This window comes from Phacochoerus africanus, chromosome 15 (assembly GCF_016906955.1).
Source record: "Phacochoerus africanus isolate WHEZ1 chromosome 15, ROS_Pafr_v1, whole genome shotgun sequence".
Lineage (NCBI taxonomy): Eukaryota > Metazoa > Chordata > Mammalia > Artiodactyla > Suidae > Phacochoerus > Phacochoerus africanus.
Genome location: NC_062558.1, coordinates 26,384,756 through 26,401,888, shown reverse-complemented (window position 1 = coordinate 26,401,888; position 17,133 = coordinate 26,384,756). Strand labels below are relative to the sequence as shown.

Genomic DNA, 17,133 nt, shown 5'->3' with positions numbered 1-17,133 from the left:
GGGAGAGGAGAGAGAGAGAAAGAGGGATGGAAGGAGAGAAAGAAAGAAGGAAATGAGGGGAGGGAGGAAGAGAAAGAGAGAGGAAAGAAAGAACGAAAGAAAGAGAGGAGGGAGGGAGAGAAAAAGCAAGAAAAACAAAAAGAAAGACAGAAGGGAGGGAGAGAAAGAGAAAGAAAGAGGGATGGAAGGAGAGAAAGAAAGAAGGAAAAGGGGAGAGAGGGAGAAAGAAAGGAAGAGAGGGAGGGAGAGAGAAAGCAGGAAAAAGCAAAAAAGAAAAAGAAAGAGGGAGGAGGGGGAGAGCAAGAGAAGGAAAGAAAGAGGGATGGAAGGAGAGAAAGAAAGAAGGAAGTGAGGGGAGGGAGAGGGAAGAAAGAGAAGAAAGAAAGAAAAAGAGAAGGAAGGAAAGAAAGAAGGAAGGAAGGAAGGAGGGAAAGAAGGAAGGAAGGAAGGAAAGAAGGAAAGAAAGGAAAGGGAGGAAGGACGGAAAGAGGAAAGGAAGGAGTCTGGCCAAGTGCTAACAGCTTTGGTAGCCCCTCTGGGTCAGAACATCATCATTCCCCAGGTTACACCGAGTCACCCGCACGGTTTGGCACCAACTCCCAGCCAGGTCCCGACAACTTGGGAGGCCAGGGGCAAAGGAGAGTTACCTGTGAGGTGATGCTTTAGCTAATACCATCTGCTGAGCTTATTCAGGGCTGGGTCACATGGTTCCAATCCACGATGAACAGTCACTCCCTCAATGGCCTGTTTCTCATCATTCTCCCTACCTCCCCTCCTGCCCCCAACATAATCACTCCAGAATGCAACCTCCAGGAGAAACAGGGTCTTGGTTTTCTCGCTGCAGTGTCCCTGGTTCCTCAGAAGTCCCCTTTGCATCGTGGAAGCACCCAGTAGCTATTTTCCTGAAAGAATGCGTATCACACAGCGCACGTGTCCAGAGACCTCCCAATCCCACACATGGGTCCCTCCACCACAAGGCTGGGAATTGGAGAAAGTAAAAGAAACAGCTGTCGTGGCTGCTTTGTCACACTTGGCGCATGAAGGCTCTGGGATTGAAACAATTTTTCAACCAGGATGATGTTTCCTTTGCCAGTGTGAACATGGTATTATTCGATTCCCCACAGCCCTCGGTCCAGGGAGTTGGCCTAAACGGAGTTGACTCTAAGATGAAATTGCAGCCTTTAAACTGATTTCTCAAAGGATGCGGTTCATTTCAGCATCTTTACTCTCTCTCTCTCTTCGGGCAGCTTCCAAGACACCTAAGAATGGCTTTTTCTAAATTGGAGGTCTCCTTGGACCGTCTCAGCTAAATAGGTACGACTCTGGTGGCTTTGATGTGAAAAATCTGCATCCGCTCACTCCCCCCACTCACCCACCCCAGCCTCCCATTCCCCATCATGGCTGCTGGAGAGGGACCAAATTTGGTCCTGGCTGCATCCTTCACATCTGAGAAGGGAGAGAGCTGCTTGCCAGCAAGCATTCCTCTCTTACGATGGGTCAAAATCGTCAGTGAAGCTGGAGGGAAAACCTTGCTCCCCAGAGAACAGAGTGGGGAAACAGTGTTTTGATCCTCCGCTTACTTTTCCATCGCCTGCATTTTTCCCTGATATCCGATTCTCTTGCTGTGTATGATGAAGTCTCCCAGGGGAGACACTTGTTCATGGCATCTGCCTGCCTTTCAAGTTAGACCGCCTTGGTGTTGGAACACAGGGAACCATTTAGAGATGAAAGAGTTTGGATGTGGCTTCCAGGTAACTTGAGGAAGGCAGCAGTGCCTCCAGATTCTGGCTTCCCCAAGTGCTGACGTCTGCCTGATGTGGGATAAACACCACAGTGTCCAGAGTGTTAAAAACATAGCACGGAGATGATCTGATGATTTTCCCTACTATTGCACAAGGGGAAACTGAGACCCAGGGAGGGGCAAGGGTCAACCAGGTGTCTTGGTCAGGGTTGTAGCTTGCAAAGCAAGAGAAACTGAATCTGGGTAAATTAAGCCAAAGGGAGTACGTGACCCAGTGTGGGAGGTCACAGGATCAGAAGAGACAGAAGGACGGACCTGGGAATGGGCAAGAACCAGTGAAAATAGTAATCAGAGCAGGGGCTTTGAGGCAGAAAGATCAGCCATAGTTGGCCAGAGCAGTGAGCTAACTCAGCCATTCCTTCCTTTTTCTCTTTGCAACATTTGTAGTCAAGGTCCCAGGTGCCTGGTTAAGCCACATTGGCCATATAGTGCTGGAAAGAAGGATTCCACCACCAGTTCATCTTTAAAGGGGGGTGGGGGTGGGGGAGATAAAGACAAGAAGTTAACCTCCCACCACAGCTCAGTGTGATAGAAGGAGGCACTCCTCCAAAAGGAAACTGCCATGCTATTAAATTGGGCGGGTACAATAGCTAAGACATGCAGATAACCTAAATGTGCATTGACAGAGGAATGGATTAAGAAGACGTCAGACTATACTACAAAGCAACAGTCGTCAAAACTGCATGGTACTGGCACAAAGACAGAAATATAGATCAGTGGAACAGGATAGAAAGCCCAGAATTAAACCCATGCACTTACAGCCAACTAATCTATGACAAAGGAGGCAAGACTATACAATGGAGAAAGGACAGCTTGTTCAATAAGTGGTACTGGGAAAATTGGACAGCCACATGGAAAAGAATGAAATTAGAACACTCCCTAACACCATACACAAAAATAAACTCCAAATGGATTAAAGACCTAGATATATGACCAGACAGTATAAAACTTTTAGAGGAAAACATAGGCCAAACACTCTCTGACATAAATGACAGCAACATCTTCTCAGATCCACCTATCAGAGTATTGACAATAAAAAGAAAAATAAACAAATGGGACCTACTCAAACTTCAAAGTTTCTGCACAGCAAAGGAAACCCTAAACAACACAAAAAGACAACCCACAGAATGGGAGAAAATCTTTGCAAGTGAATCAACTGACAAGGGATTAATCTCCAAGATTTATAAATAACTTCTGCAGCTCCATACCAAAAAAACAAACAACCCCATCAAAAAATGGGCGGAAGATCTAAACAGACAATTCTCCAAGAAGACATACAGATGGCCGAGAAACACATGAAAAGATGTTCAACATCACTCATTATTAGAGAAATGCAAATCAAAACCACTCTGAGGTACCACCTTACACCAGCCAGAATGGCCATCATCCAAAAGTCTACAAACAATAAGTGCTGGAGAGGGGGTGGAGAAAAACGAACCCTAGTACACTGTTGGTGGGATTGTCAATTGGTGCAACCACTGTGGAAAGCAGTATGGAGATTCCTCAGAAAACTAAACATAGAACTCCCATTTGATCCAGCAATCCCACTCCTGGGCATCTATCCAGAGAAAACCATGACTCGCAAAGACACATGTACTCCAGTGTTCATTGCAGCACTATTTACAATAGCCAAGACATGGAAACAACCTAAATGTCCATCGACAGAGGAGTGGATCCAGAAGATGTGGAACATATACACAATGGAATATTACTCAGCCATTAAAAAGAACGAAATACCAGCATTTTTTGCAGCATGGATGGACCTAGAAACTATCATGCTAAGTGAAGTCAGCCATACAATGAGACACCAACATCAAATGCTTTCACTGAGATGTGGAATCTGAAAAAAGGGCCGATGGAACTTCTTTGCAGAACAGATGCTGACTCACAGACGTTGAAAAACTTATGATCTCCAGAAGAGACAGTTTGGGGGGTGGGGGGATGTGCCTGGACTGTGGGATGGAAATCCTGTGAAATTAGATTGTTATGATCATTATACAACTACAGATGTGATAAATTCATTGGAGTAATAAAAAAAATGAAAAAATAAATTTAAAAAAAACTGCAAATAAATAAATAAATAAAAGAAGACGTACTGTATATAAATACCATAGAATACTACTCAGTCATAAAAAAGAACAAAATAATATCCTTTACAGCAACATGGATGCAACTAGAGATTCTCATACTAAGTGAAGTAAGTCAAAAAGAGAAAGACAGATACCCTATGATATCACTTACTTATATATAGAATCTAAAATCACACAGATGAACCCATCTACAGAACAGAAACAGACTCACAGACATAGAGAACAAACCTGTGGTTGCCAAGGAGGAGGGGGAGGGAGTTGGGTAGATTGGGAGTTTGGGGTTAGGAGATACAGACTATTCCATTTAGAATGGATAAGCAATGAGGTCCTGCTGTACAGCACAGGGAACTCTATCCAATCACTTGTGATAGAACATGATAGCAAATTATATGAGAAAAAGAATGTATATATATGCATAACTGGGTCACATTATTGTACAGCAGAAATTGACAGAACATTGTTAATCAACTGTACCAAAAAATTAAAAAAAAAATAAATTGGGGTGATATTAGAGAACTATGAAAGGAGAAATAGCCATGACATCAGGGCTGTTGCCATTTTTTTTGCCTGGCCTTTTATTTATTTTTTAATTTTTTTTCCATTATAGTTGATTTACAGTGTTCTGTCAATTCTACTGTACAGCAAAGTGACCCAGTCATACACACACACACACACACACACACATACACTCTTTTTCTCACATTATCCTCCGTCATGTTCCATCATAAGTGACTAGATATAGTTCCCTGTGCTATATAGCAAGATCTCATTGCTTATCCACTCCAAATGTAATAGTTTGCATCTATTAACCCCAAACTCCCAGTCCATCTATTGCCATTTCTTGATTCCTGATCCGGTATTGTGTCATGTTGGGTTGCCTCTTCTGTGGGTCCCGAGGCTGTGGGAAGCGTGGCTTGGGGAATCTGCCTTCCCCTACATGTAATGTGACAGCTCCATCATACTTAAGCATCACTATTCATGAGCTCTTCCTACTGAAAGCCATTTGTTAACATTGATTTAGTCAAATACCTTATCATCCCCACAGTACAAGCCACTTGTGTAGCTGAGGTCTTGACTCTTGCGGATGGAGGTGGTTCTTTTCAGCTCATCTTTTTTATACCTTTAAGGCACTTAATAAAGGCTTCCCCTAAACTGGAGTTGCCAAGCGGTACAAATACACTTAGTCGAGTTGAGAGGGGATGGTTTGGCAAGGAGGCTCTTCCCCATGCCTGTCTTTGAGACACGGAAGGGCCTCTGAAAACTAAGGAAGGCTTGTAAGGGCAAGCTGGGCTACCCCTTGACTCCTAGACAGCGTTGGACTTCCCTGTTGAGCAGTGACAAATCGCAGATGGTTGAAGGATTATTGCATTTCAACAGTCCACCTCCCAGAAGTGAGTTTCCTTCTTCCCACCTTTTCTTCATCTTCTGTTTTCTTCCCTAAATCAGTTTAACCAGTTGGAGGTATCCTTTGGGCATGCTGCCAGTCAGTGTTTCTAGGAAAGAACAAACGCTAGTTTACAGGATGGTTGACTGATGCAAATCATGATGCTATCCAAGGATAACGAAGCTGGAAGCTACAACAGAGGAACCTATATTCATTCAACTGATAAAGATTTATTCATCTCCTCCTGTGTAACCAGGAATTATTCTAGACATTGAGGGTTCAACAAAGACCAAAGACAAAGTGCCTCATCTCCAGAGATGTACATCTTAGTAGGGAAGACAGAAACTGAGCAAAGGAAAACCAAAACTATCTTCAGTAGTGATAAATGCATTAATGAAAATCGAGCCATGTTTCTGGAGAGTTGGTATTGGGGGAATATCTCCTCGAGTTATGTGTTCAAGTGTTTGATGGTGTTGGCTTCTATGCTAAGGGACAAGAAAGAGTCAGCCATGCCACGAGCAACCAGAGGGAACAGCAAATGCAAAAGTGGGAAGGAGGTTGGTATGTGTGTGGAGCAGACAGGAGGCCGGTGCAGCCAGAGCACAGTGATCAAGGGAAAAGAGGCAAAAGATGAGATCAGAGGGAGAGGATAGGTCCAAGGAAAGGACTTCGGGTTGTGTTCTGTGACAGGAAGCTAGACGGACTTGAAGGATGCACATGACCGCAGGAGGTGTGTCTTCTAGAGAAACTCCTCTGACTCCTGGGAAGAGAACAGATTGTAGAGAGTCAGGAGTAGAAGCTGGAAGAAGAGGCAACCCCAGTGGTCCGGGAGAAAGGTGAAGAGGGCTTTGGAATAAGGGGGGGGTCTCCATGAAGAGAGAGAAATGAACTGACTCAAGATATATTTGGATCCAGAGCCAATAGAACTGAGGGAAGGGTTGGAGATGGGGAGGGAATGTGGGAAAGAGAAACTACATTGTTTGTAGTTGTTGGGCTTGAAGGCTGGGAGAATGATGGTACCACTTACCGCAGAGGGGAAGACAAATGACCTAAGGATGAGCATTGAAGCAGCAAATCCTGTTTAAAGAACTGGAACCCTCAGGGTCCAGGAGAACATCCCTCCTCTTGAGCCCCGTACTAAGTGGCCAAAGAAGACGGAAAAGAGTAATTTCTGCAGAGTCACATTGATGCTTCTCTCCCTGACCGCCCCCATTCACTCCCTCAGAAGTACTAATGGAGCCCTCTCTCCCTCACTGCTGTTCCCCCTCCCCACGCTGCCTCTCTGTCCAAGCCCCCAGGACTCTCCTCTGAGATTATCCATTTGCCTCCTCACTGCCCGCCCCCAAGCCAGAGGGATCATTCTCATCTGCAAGTCTAATCCATGCTTTTAACCCACTAGCACCCCCGGCCCTTCAGCTGAAGCTCCCCCATGCTCCTGGGTCTTCCTCTGCGTGCTGGGCACTCTCAGCTCTCACACTCTTTCTCCAACTCTCTTAGAAACCCAGCTGGGGGCTGAGCCAAGAACAACTGTTCCCCCAGGCTCATCCACCTAGCAGGATGCCTTCTGAGCTTGTGCTTTTTTCCCTGATGAGAAAATGTTATCAACTATAATGGAAAAAATAAAAATCATTTAAAAAATGCTGTGCAGTAGAAATTGACAGAACACTGTAAATCAACTATAATGGAAAAAATAAAAATCATAAAAAAAGAAAATATTTACCTGACAGTCATTAAGACTGTTTTTAAAAATTCTAACGAGGGAACTTCCTGCTGTGGCACAGTGGGTTAAGAATCTGACTGCTGTGGCTCTGGTCACTTCGGAGGCTTGAGTTCGATCTCTGGCCCAGCACAGTGGGTTAAAGAATCCAGTGTTACCACAGCTGCAGCTCAGATTCAGTCCCTGGCCCAGGAATTTCCATATGCCTCGGGTGCTGCCATTAAAAATAAATAAAAGGGTAGGATAGGATAGGATAGGATAGGATAGGATAGGATAGGATAGGATAGGATAGGATAGGATAGGATAGGATAGGTAAGGATAGGATAGGATAGGATAGAATAGAATAGAATAGAATACTGGAGTTCCTGTTGTAGCTCAGCAGTAATGAACCCGACCAGTATCCATAAGGATGGGGGTTCTATCCCTGGCCTCACTCAGTGGGTTAAGAATCCAGTGTTGCCCTGAGATGTAGTATAGGTAGAAGATGCAGCTCGAATCCCGCGTTGCTGTGGCTGTGGTATAGATCAGCAGCTGCAGCTCCAATTTGACCCCTAGCCTGGAAACTTCCATGTGTGGCAGGTGCAGCCTTAAAAAGAAAAAAAAAGAATAGAATAGAATATTAAAGGAATGAGTATGAAATACCTTGATCACCACATCCACCACTGGGCAGGATACAGAGTGTTGGCCCGGCCCTGCCCTTTCTGGCCTCAAGCTTGCTGCCCAGATGTTAGGACGTGTCTATACCTCAGCCTCATTGCACTCCAGCTGGTCTTCTTTCAGGCCACAAAAGATCTCCACCCAGGATGTCCCCTCTTCCGAAGTTGTCCTGCAGTATTTCTTCTGGCTTACACCCACTCCTTGTTCAGGTCTGAGCTCAAAAGTTCCCATTTGGGGAAAGCCTTCTCTAACCCTATTGGGTAGTTATCCTGATTTCAGGAATTGTACTTCATTTTTTCCTCTCGTAGCCCTCAACATACCTTGCTGTAATTGCCCACCTCTCTGATCCTGCAGTAAAACCAGGTTCAAGGAAGGACCTTGTCTTTCTCCCTCAGCATCACCTAGCACAGTGCCAGGCTTGAAATAGAAGCTCATTAAATGTCTGTTGAATGACCATTGACACAGTGTGTGGCAGAGCCAGAACCTGCAGATTCCCCAGTGCATGGGGGTGCTGCCTTCTGCTGAGCTGCTGCTGTTTTTGTAGAAGTTTCGCTGGGAGTGTGTGCTGGCTGTTTGCCTCTTTGGTCTCAAATCCACTCCCTGCCCTTTCCCTCACCCTGTGACCTTGTAATAGAGATGAACAAATCTGACACCATATTAGATTTGTTCTTTTGACTTTAGCCTGACTTTAACCTTTGTGCTCTACTGCCTGTGCTTAGTCATGCAGGCCCTTCAACCTTTTGTAAAATAATCTTGCCTAGAGCTTGAAATATACAGGATAGCCTGACCATGACCTGATGTTAACAGAGAATAACAGGAACATTGTGATCTGATGGTGACCTGACCTGTGTGGACAGCTACAAGAACAAAGGATCCGACTCCAAAATAGTTTTCAACAACCAACCATACCCCTCCCCCACCTTGCCTTTAAAAGGGCTTTGCCGAAAGCCTTTGAGGAGTTTAGGCTTTTTTTTGGCCTTTTTTTTTTTGTCTTTTTCCGGGGTCACACCCACGGCATATGGAGGTTCCCAGGCTAGGGGTCGAATCGGAGCTGTAGCCACCGGCCTACGCCAGAGCCACAGCAACGCGGGATCCGAGCCATGTCTGCGACCTTCACCACAGCTCACAGATCCTTAACCCACTGAGTGAGGCCAGGGATTGAACCCTCGACCTCATGGTTCCTAGTCGGGTTCGTTAACCACTGCGCCATGACGGGAACTCCGAGTTTAGGCTTTTTAAGGCTTGAAGCTCCTGTCTCCTTGCATGGACCTGCAATAAACCTTTCTCTGTTCCAGATGCCAATGTTTCTGTATTGTTTGGGCTCATTGGCGTATTGGCCTTATATTGACGGCATGTTGGGTATGTGGACTTGGATTCAGTAACAACCTCTCCAGACTACATTTTCCAGGATCCCTCATCAACCAAATTATGATGACGTCTAGCCAGCGGGTTGGAGGAAAGAAGTCAGGGTATTTGCTGCCCTCTCTGTTTCCGAGGAAGTCTCAGGATATCCTTGGATATCCTTCTCTTTGGCTCGTCTCCTACTGGGCAGCTCTTTGACTTGGCTGCAGCTGTGCCCCCGTGACCTAGCTCCTGGGGTCACCAGCCCTGCTGTTTGTCCAGGAGGGAGGAGTGTCTTTCCCATTGATAATCTCTGGTTGCCTCACCATCCCAGTTTCCCTCTCTGCCCTTCCAAAGCCTTTATAAACTAGAATTAAATCCCTTCCACAAAACTACTTGGCACAGGCTATTTTCTGACAGCTGACCACAGGGTAAACGGTGCCTAGCAAAATGATCCCTTCCAAGGTCTGGTGGATAGCACTGGGGAACCCAGGCCAGAGATGAAGTGCTGGGATGCTGGAGGCTGCCTTGCCATTTAGGCTGTGGATGGGACTGTCGTCTTGCTGATGCCAAGTTTGGTACAAGAATAAGGTCTCTGTATTTGAAGCCATACCCTTAAAAAAACTAAGAAGCAGTTCTCTTTTTTCCCCAGTTATTGGGGGATATGATTGACGTACAGCCCTATATGAGTTTGAGGGGTACAGCACAGTGATTGACTTACCCACATCATGAAACAATGACCGCACTAGGTTTATCCAATAGCCGTCATTTCATATAGATTCAAAAGCAAAGAAATAGAAAAAACAATCCTACTGTACATCGCAGGGAACTGTGTCCAGTCTCTTGGAATAGAACATGAATGAGAAAAAGAATGTGTATATGTATGACTGGGTTCCTTTGCTGTACAGCAGAAATTGGCACTACATTGTAAATCAACTGTATTTTAATTTTAAAAATTACAAAAAAAGTAATAGAAAATGTATTTTTCCTTGGAATGAGAACTCTTAGGATTTACTCTCTTAACCACTTTCATTTATAACATACAGCAGTGTTAATTATCTTTATTACACTGTACCTTATTATCCTAGTATGTATTTATCTTATAACCGTTTGTATCTTTTGACCACCTTCATCTGATTCCCCCTCCCCCAACCCCTGGAAAAATAGTTCTTCTTAACCCTGGCTTCACATGGGGATACCCTTGGAAGCTTCATCAGAAAAAAAAAATATATATATATATATCCAGACCCACCACAGACCAGCTGAATCTGAAAGAGAGGCAGGTGTTTTTCAAAAAGTGTTGGTATTTTGCAAAAGCTCACCAAATTAGGCTGTCGTGCAGCTGGGGATGAGGTCATTTAACAGAAGGGCAGAGATTGTTAATATGAACTCTTCCAGAAGGAGGACGATATGGACCCCTATACCCAGAGAGAAGTGATAGAATATGAATTAAACCACCTTCTCAATGCAGGCAGAAGCCCGCCTGCTTGTGAAGACGCCAGGGCAGCCGGATGCTGCAAAGGAACAGGGAACCAGAGCAAAGCAGCCCCAAGACACGCTGCTTCTGTGTTTACTCTAGTCAGTCTCCTCCCTGTGTCTTTGGCCAAATAAATGGGGAACTGATAACTGGCTGTGGGAACTCTAATGGAGATCTGTGGACCACAGCGCCTTCACTTCCATATCTTGAATACCAAAGCGCATGCCCAACACAAGACAGGGTCTTGGGAAGTGTATGATGGATGGATGAATGGATGGACAGTTTGGGTGCTGAGCAGAGCACGCTTCTGATTTCTATTTTAAAAGTAAAACTTCCCTGATCCCCTCTAGTCCTTCTAGTTTTAGCAGCTCCTGCTGCCACAGACATCCTTAACTCATCAATTACAGACATTAACTGTAAATTATACTTTTGCATAGTTAATTCAGCCTCTTCATTATGTATTTAGTGGTGCTCAGCAGGCATAAAATTCAATAGCATGCTCTGGAGCGGGTCCAACTTCTGTCTTCTGTGATATTTTGGAAAATGCGAAGTTTTAGGAGTGGACCTTGGAGCGTGTCTTTCCTGGAAGGTCTCCAATGGGCTCTGCTTTTCGCTCCTCTCTTGGAAGGAGTTCAACCCTTCTGGAAAGGCTGATAGCCTCAAAGGCTGCGTCTGCCCTGCTTCTCCAACTAAGCGAGGACTCTTTCGTCCTCCTTGAGTTGAAATGAATATTAACTTGACTAGTGGCAGGAAAGAAGAGTGTGAATATCAGGGAACCCAGCTCCAGGAGCAATCACTCATTCATTATTCATTCGACAAATATTTATCGAGCGTCTCCGGAGGGTCAGCGCCGTGATGATTCACAAGGATACCGCAGTGAACAACACAGTGCCCTTGGTCTCATGGAGCCTGCCGTGGAGAAAGGAGAGGGGCAGATGGTGAATGACCCCATGAATATAAATGAATAATGTGTTGTGTGATGATATAGATCAAGTGACTGACTGAGCCATGGATAACAGGGGGAATGAAGTGATGGCTGGGCCTTGGCGATGTCTCGGGGAAGGAAATGCAGAGGCACTGAAGTAGAGGGATGCTTGGCGGCTTGAGTCATACTAAGGAGACCAGAGTGGAATATACTAGAGAGGAAATGGTAGAGAAGGAAGTTGGTGAAGTGGTTGGGGAGAGGGACTTGGTATTCTCAAGAACTGGGAGATGGGAGTTCCGTTGTGGCTTAGTGGTTAACGAATCCGACTAGGAACCTTGAGGTTTCGGGTTCGATGCCTGACCTTGCTCAGGGGGTTAAGGATCCGGCATTGCCATGAGCTGTGGTGTAGGTTGCAGATGCAGCTCGGATCCCAAGTTGCTGTGGCTCTGGTGTAGGACGGTGGCTACAGCTCCGATTGGACCCCTAGCCTGGGAACCTCCATATACTGCGGAAGTGGCCCTAGAAATGGCAAAAAAGATTAAAAAAAAAAAACTGGAAGATGAAAGACTTGCTAATCCTGGGGCCAGACTCAGAACAGTTCAAAAACCACTGGCTCTGCCATATGCAACTTTCACTAACAAAGGTGGTTTATTTCCAGTCTGTGAATCCAGTGTGCAAACCATGCATACACAACTCTATTCCTTTATCTGTTGTTGCATTCAAAGTCTTCCTGAAAACCCCATTCTACTTGGTAGCAGAAAAGTTTGTCAGGTTAATTCCAAGTGGGCTAAGGCATTTCAGCTTTAAATTCAGTTGATTCCATCTTTTGAGCTCTGCCTCATTATCCTCAAGATTGACCCAAGTGGGAAGGATGGTGCCTTTGAACTCCAAAGGGACCTTAGACCTCCAGAGTCCCTTCCTCATGGCTTTAACCATAGGGTTACCATCTGGTGCTGGAGCATGGTCACGGTTCAGCACTGATGGTCATGAGGTTTCCATATTTCCACTTGGTGTCTTAGTGCACCATCCTTGACATCTTTTCCACCCATGTGCCTCTGCAGGAGACTGAGGCAGGTTCTCCCTCTCAGCTAATTTTAATAAGCTTCCCTAGAACAAGGTGAAAAGGCCATTGCTTTCCTGTACCACTCAGACCTTAGGAGGCTGGCAAAGTGACTCTAGGGTCATTTAGGAATCCAGTGAAAGATGTGTATCAGTCAGAACCATCATCAGTTACCCAGATCTGTGTAACAAACTGACTCAAGCTTACTATCTTCAAACTACGGTTATTTCTCAATAAATGGATATTTTCTGGGCAATTCCTGTTTTTCCCAGGCACGCTTCTGGAGCTATAGCTTGGGACCAGAATATCCGGGCTTCTCTCTCTCTTCACATGATCTTACATCTGGGCATCTTCATAGCCCATTTGGATCTGAGGGATAGACTCGGTGCTTTCCCTCTGGAGTAGGGACCACATGACAGCACTGGGAAGTAACCACGTGGCTGAAGAGCCTGCTGGGTGGTAGGGCGGTCCAGGCTTCTTCCACCTGCCTCTCTGAGGCTTTCTAGCAGCTGCACTTCCTCAAGTGGGACCTCATTTAGCTAAACTTTCAGCAGCTTGAGAAGTAATATATCATATATTCCTCATATGCAGGGTCCATGTAAGTGCATGCAGTTGAGGAAACTGCAACCTGCAAGGAAAATAAAAGTGAGCAGGAATGCATGAGCACAACTGAGCCTTCAACTGTGTGGCAAAGGATCCCTGGCACCATCGTGGGGAACTGTCGCACAAGAAGATTCTAGAACAACTGGAACCTTCCATGCTCTTTCTCTTCACATATCAAGGACTCCACTTGGTCCATGGTTTTATTTGCTTATCTGAGTCCATCTCATCAACCCATTTCTTTTATTAACTTTATTAGCTGTCAACATCTGCACAGATATGTGCCAGGCTTCTAGGGTGTGTTAAACAGGCACATGTATCCCCCTAAATATACACACCTTCCTGCAAGACCAGAATATATAGCCCCATTGCAGAGATGAGGAAATTGAGGTCTTGAGTGCATGGAGAAACATGACTAACGTCTCAAGGCTAAGTAATCTCTGGGATTCATATCCAGAACTTTGGCTCCAAAAGCATATGCTCACACCCACTGTGCTGAAGCAAAGAAAAGTAAGTAACAAGACCTGGTCTAGTCACATTCAGGGGCAGAGCTGAATGCACACTTGCTCTCTGGGCGGACAGGGGGAGGGACGCCTAGGTCAGAACCAGGGACCTAGGTAAGCTCTTATTTTTTCCCCACCTTCTGTGTTCAGCAGATCCCAGGACACACAGCCTTAGGAGGACAAAGATATTCAAGTCCTGCCAGGTTACTGAACAGAAGAAATACTATAGCAATAATAAAAGCTCTCACTTGATGGATAGTTGTTGTTGTATGCATTAAGCTTAACATATGTTATACATTTTATCCTTGCAACAACCTCATGAGGGTGGCTTATCACAGATCAAGAAACCAATTTTTCTACACATAAAGATAGTAGTTCTTAAACTTTACTGCATATTAGAATCACCTGAGACCTTTCTTTCTTTCCCTTTCTTTTTTCTTTCTTTCCTTCTTTTTCTTCCTTCCTTCCTTCCTTCCTTCCTTCCTTCCTTCCTTCCTTCCTTCCTTCCTTCTTCTTTCTTTCTTTCTTTCTTTCTTTCTTTCTTTCTTTCTTTCTTTCTTTCTTTCTTTCTTTCTTTTTCTTTTACTTTTCTTTTTATTTAGGGCCGCACCTGCAGCATATGGAAGTTCCCAGACTAAGGGTGGAATAGGAGCCACATTTGCCAGCTACACCACAGCTCATGGCAACACCAGATCCTTAAGCCACTGAGCAGGGCCAGGGATCGAACCCAAATCCTCATGGATTCTAGTTGGGTTTGTTACCGCTGAGCCACAATGGAAACTCCAGAATCACCTGGGACTTTCTTAAGAATCCCAGTTCTCAGATCCCATTCCAGGCTGATAAAAGTAAGATCCTGGAGTTCCCATCGTGGCTCAGTGGTTATTGAATCCGACTAGGAACCAGGAGGTTGCGGGTTCGATCCCTGCCCTTGCTCAGCGGTTAAGGATCCGGCGTTGCTGTGAGCTGTGGTTTAGGTTGCAGATGCGGCTCGGATCCCGTGTTGATGTGGCTCTGGCGTAGCCCGGCAGCTACAGCTCTGATTCAACCCCTAGCCTGGGAACCTCCATATGCCGTGGGAGCAGCCCAAGAAATGACAAAAAGACAAAAATAAATAAATAAATAAAAGTAAGATCCCTGGGTGGGGGGGACCCAGACAACATAATTTTTAAAGCCCCCTTACCAAGTAATTCCAAATTGTTACCAAGGTTGAGAACTAACAGGTTAAATAACCTGCCCCATATCCCATATCCCACTCCCACTAAATAGCAAAATCAGCAAGTGTATCTTATTTCAGAGCCCATAGTTGAAACACCTACCCATACAATTGCTGCATAGACACTAGGCAGCAAAAAATAATAATAATTTAGAAGCAAAACACTTGGTGATCACAGAGAGAGTGAAAAAGCTCTAAGGGTTGCATCGGAGCTATAACTGCCAGTCTATGCTAGATCCTTAACCCACTGAGCAAGCCAGGGATCGAACTCATGTCCTTAGGGATACTGGTCAAGTTCATTACCACTGAGCCACTGAACTCCTGAAAAAGCCCTGTTTTTTATAGCAGTAAGGTTTGACATTGACCACACATTAAAATCACCTGAGCTTTAAAAATACTAACAGAGTTCCACCTCTTGAGATTATGATTCTCTTGGTCTAGGGTAGACACAGGTATCAATAGTTTTTTGTTTTGTTTTGTTTTATACTCCCTAGGTGATCATAACATTCAGCCAAGGTTAAGAGTTCCCACTTTATAGAAGGGGAAGGCTCAGGTTACTTACTTCCTTAAGGGTTGCAGTACCCCTTTGAAGCAATGTTGTTGGCATCGATATGATTTTCAGTAAAGTGCTGTTTTCCTCATCCCTCCACGTTCACCTCCTCCTATAAATTTTTAAGCTTTGGGGACTGGAATAGAGAGGGAAGGGAAAGAAATTTAAGTTTGAACTCAATCTAATCCAAGTGCATCTGAAAACTGGGCAACCTTCAAAGGCTTTTCTCCTCCCTCTGCCCTTCACCATTATCCTGCAGGCTGAATTCCTTCCTGTATGCTAATTGCAGGGAGCAGGGATGGAAGAGGTGCCTTTCAGGAACAGACCAGATCCTTTCTCATTGTCCTGACATATTGGATGAGGGCTTGTGATCTCCGGTCAGCCAATCAGATATGCCCGCTCGGCACTTTGAACATGGGATTAGTGGTGCAAAGAACCAAGGACAGTGGACGGTTCATTTTGGCATCAGCAGTGGTGTCACATCTAGAACTTGTTTTGTCCAAGGTGCTCACCTTGTAACTTTCCTTTGTTCCTACTCATTCTCCATGTCTTTTCTCCATACTTTCTAGTAATTTGGAGCCATGTGTTAAGTTCCCATTTTCTTTGCTCCTCGGCTCAAGGTGTTTTCTGTTGCTTGAAACTTGCAGCTCCAACAGTTAGGTTCCAGCACCACGGAGAGCTCCGGAGATAGTCAGGGCAGCTGTGTGGACATTGGAGTCCATAGGACTATCTAATAAAGCTTTTCCCAGAGGGGATGTATGTGTCCTTTTGCCTTCATGAAACACACATGAAGTGAAATGAATAAAACAAAGCCTAGGCCAAATGATTCTGTTCTCTGGGAGCTGCTTCTCTATTACAAAGTTGATTTCTTCATTTTGTTAGTCTCATTTCTTTCTTCAGGCATTAAGCTGTCAACAGTGGTTGATGACTTTGGAGCCGAAATCCCTTACACCCTAGAGTGGGGAGGGTAAAGCCCTTTTGGCTTCTTAAGACACACCAAGACTTCATTTTCTTACAAGAGAGCGTTCAATAGCTAAGAGGTTTGGTAAATTGAGTTTCCAGTGGTCCAAACTTTATTGTGACTATTGGGGGAATTGATTTGCTTTTGAGTAAGAGCCTTTTTTAAGCCAATTTTGAAAATTTCTTTCAAGAGTTACTGCGATAAATCTCCACTATTGATTTAGCACGTGGTTGTTCTTGGGTGCTCTCTGGAGTCACTTAAGTGTTTAGATTCCTCTCTTTACTACTCCAGCAATATCACAAGCCCCATATAGGCTGGCATGGTGGGCTATTCGTCCCTTCAAGGCAAAGCCTTTACAAAGATCTCAGTTGGCTCAGAGAGAGTAGGAAAGCAATGACCATAGACAGAAGAGCAGATAGACATTTTTTTTTTTTGATCCCCATCTGCCAGCATAATGTATCAGGCCATGGTATCATGTCTGACAGGAACAGCTACCAAGTCAGTGCACTTATACAAATCTGAACATATCCCAGCTCACCATGAATGGGAGAGAATTAGGATCTATAGTCTGGCTTGTTTTCAGGGATCTCCTGGACCAGCCCTATATGGGCATATTTTAAAGGTGGCTTTAATGTTGAATCTGAAGTCACAGAGAATGAACGAAGTGCCAGGTGTGCTAAAAACAGAAAGAGCTCACATTTATTTGACGTTCGGTGGCGCCAAGTTCTGTCCTAAGTGCCTGAGACATAGTCGCTCGTGTATTTAATCCTCATATCAACTCCATAAAATTGGAAGGCTTTGAGTTCCCACTTGGCAAATAGGGAAAAGGGGACAGAGCTACCCGAAGTAACCCG

General features: G+C 44.9%; 1 protein-coding gene across 1 annotated transcript in view; it reads left to right on the top strand.

Moving 5' to 3' along the window:
* Nucleotides 1–17,133, top strand: part of TMEM132C (transmembrane protein 132C) — a 399,704-nt gene that overhangs the window by 297,676 nt on the left and 84,895 nt on the right. The window lies entirely within an intron of this gene.